Here is a 3,178-nt window from a genome sequence, read left to right as displayed (position 1 = left end):
TGGGAGAGGGAACGTAGGAAGGGAGTAAAGACAAGTGGGGGGAAGGATGGTAGGAAGGGAGGGTGAAGGTAAAAAGGAAAAAAAAATAGGAGGGAGGAAAAAGGAAGGAGGGAATGGAGAAGTGAGGGAGAGAATAAGGAAGGGAGGCAGGGAAGTAAGAAGGTAGGGAGGAAATAGGGAAGAGGGGAATGAAAATAGGAGGTAGGGAAGAATGGAGGAAGAAAGAAAGACAGAGAGAAGGAAGGAAAGGAGAGGAGGGTGGAAGGTGGGGAAGAAAGAACAAAGGAATGACAGTAGGAGGAAGGGAGGGAAGGTTGTTTTATTGGGAAGGTGTCATGAATCTGCATATTCAGTGTTCTACGTTTCAGACTTGCTTATGAAAGATTTGTTTGACTTTATTTCCTGACTCCTCTGTAGCTCTACCTGTGAGAAAATGGAAGTCACCAGGTGCTTTAGCGCACCAGCCTCCGCTCCTATCGGAAATGGCGATATTGGGGCGGAGCTTTGCCGGTGATGAGGGGGGTCTGGTTAGTGTCGGGCCCTCGATGTTTTACGCTCCGCACAGCAGACATCTGGCAGGAACTGTATAATAATTCTGTGCTGTGTCCTGACACTAACTGCAATCTTCGCGGGTCGTTTGAGTATAATTGCCCCATAAAATGTACAGCTCGGGATCATTTGTACAAGATTCCGCCGCATTAAATGTAATCCTATTTAGAGGTCTGCGTCTCCGGTGTGCAAGGACTTGTAACGCAGGAAGAACCACGGCCCCAGCGGGAGATTTTAAAATACAGCCGAGCCTCCTGAAGAGATGTATGTGGCCTCTGTAACTTGTCGGAAGATATTCAGAGAGATGGAGAGAATGATGGTGACCGGAGAGCCTTATAACTGGAGGACCCATTACATACAATGTACTGCTGGTCCTGCCATGGACTGGACTGACTCTGCACCTTGGCCAAAGCCAGGATCTGCTGGGAGGACATTGCTCTTGGCTCTGCTAGTAAGATCCATGACAGCATTATCTGCCATTTACTTGGACCTGACCTCCGTCCTTCCCTTCGGTCTTCTATCTGACCTCCGTCCTCCCCTTCAGTCTTCTATCTGACCTCCGTCCTCCCCTTCAGTCTTCTATCTGACCTCCGTCCTTCCTTTCAGTCTTCTATCTGACCTCCGTCCTTCCCTTCAGTCTTCTATCTGACCTCCGTCCTTCCCTTCAGTCTTCTAGCTGACCTCCGTCCTTCCCTTCAGTCTTCTATCTGACCTCCGTCCTTCCCTTCAGTCTTCTATCTGACCTCCGTCCTTCCCTTCAGTCTTCTAGCTGACCTCCGTACTTCCCTTCAGTCTTCTATCTGACCTCTGTCCTCCCCTTCAGTCTTCCATCTGACCTCCGTCCTCCCCTTCAGTCTTCTATCTGACCTCCGTCCTTCCCTTCAGTCTTCTATCTGACCTCCGTCCTCCCCTTCAGTCTTCCATCTGACCTCCGTCCTCCCCTACAGTCTTCTATCTGACCTCCGTCCTCCCCTTCAGTCTCCTATCTGACCTCCGTCCTCCCCAACAGTCTCCTATCTGACCTCCGTCCTTCCCTTCAGTCTTGCACAGTTGTACCGGCTCCTTCCCTCTTCCTCTGATGTCACTGCACACTGGGAGCCTCTCACAATGTGCATTAGAAGCCTCACTTCCTGGCTGGAGGCTGTCCGGCATCATCTAGCCTTTTCCTCCCTAGGCTTTCTTTGGCCCACCCCTTCAATTCATTGGATTTCAGTTCTGTCAATTACGGAGGCTCAGCATCACTTGTGGACGTTACCTAGGGGGTGGTCTAAATGCAAACGCAGGCTGCTTAGGAACGCCCACTCCTCCACACTAACACCTGCCCATCAAGGCATTTTGATATTTGCATAACTCCTCCCACGAGCCAGCCCACTGCTTGCATCAGGGCTCTTAAGAGTAGTACTGGGACAGGGTGCTGTGATGATTTCAGGAAGCGATGTACAGCACCCTGCCGGCTCCTCCCACTAGCAATCATCTGCATGCAGACCCAGTGGTGACATCACTGGGTATATCATAAGATATGTAATGGAAACGGAAAAGTTTAATTAATGATAAAAGTTGAAGCTGTTTTGAGAAATGATATTGTTGCTGTATAATGTGTCATGAATTTATGTATGTATTATGTATAATGTGTCGGGAATGTATTAATGTAGACTTGTAAAGTAACTGCAAGATCCATTTTAATGTAAAGCTGTATAATGGGGAAATCTGACAGGACCGCAGACAAAGACGAAGATATTCTGCATTTAGAGCTGAACATCGGGCACAAAATCTCTCATTTATATAGCCACAAAGGAGAGAAATCCACAAAAATGGCTTTACAAGCACAGATACCACATTGTAGAAGATAGCCGAAGGACCCAACAAGCCCCACCCACTACAGGGAGATACCGGAGGCCGGAGCAGCAGTGAGCGGTCTTTATTACAGGAGGGGGCTGAGACAAGACCAGTCACACTGCACAAGGAGAGAGCGCAGCAGTGACCGGTCTTTATTACAGGAGGGGACGGAAACAAGACCAGTGACCCTGCACAAGGAGAGAGGAGCAGTGAGCGGTCTTTATCACAGGAATAACTTATACGAGGACGATATTTGTTCAGCTCGAATTTGTAGCTTTAAGCGGCGGCCTTAGTCAAGTACTGATAATATATTCCTTTCCATCGCGGGCTGAACTTTAGCGCGGCGAGTGCGAGCGTAGAAGAATAAGTGAGACATTACCCAGACAGGAGAGAGCCAGGGAGAATGTTAGATGTTGATGTCCTCGGGGGGGTTGTCAGAAAAGAGAGAGAACACGGTCACACTGGGATTTGGAAATGTAATTCTCTCGGAGGTACCGTGAGAAACGGTCTGCGGGGACATCCAGCGCCAGACAATCTTTTCCAGTCAGACGGCGAGTGTTTGACACGAGTCAAAACAACGGGAGCGGACGCTCGCTGGCGCAAAATCTCACAGACGGTGATTGCCGAATCTCGGGAGCGGCCGCGGTGTGGACCGCGCCACAAATGAATTCAGTTGGAGGACAGCTCGGGTCTGGATAATGCTTTTTAGATAGGAAGGTGAAAGTAATCAGCGGAATTGGAATGATTTCATCAATGTGCGCCAATGATCGATGAATGAATTCTGTATGACTGA

The sequence above is a fragment of the Nanorana parkeri genome, unplaced genomic scaffold, assembly GCF_000935625.1.
Source record: "Nanorana parkeri isolate BGI_ZX_2015 unplaced genomic scaffold, ASM93562v1 scaffold1349, whole genome shotgun sequence".
NCBI lineage: Eukaryota > Metazoa > Chordata > Amphibia > Anura > Dicroglossidae > Nanorana > Nanorana parkeri.
This window is presented reverse-complemented; position numbering follows the sequence as displayed.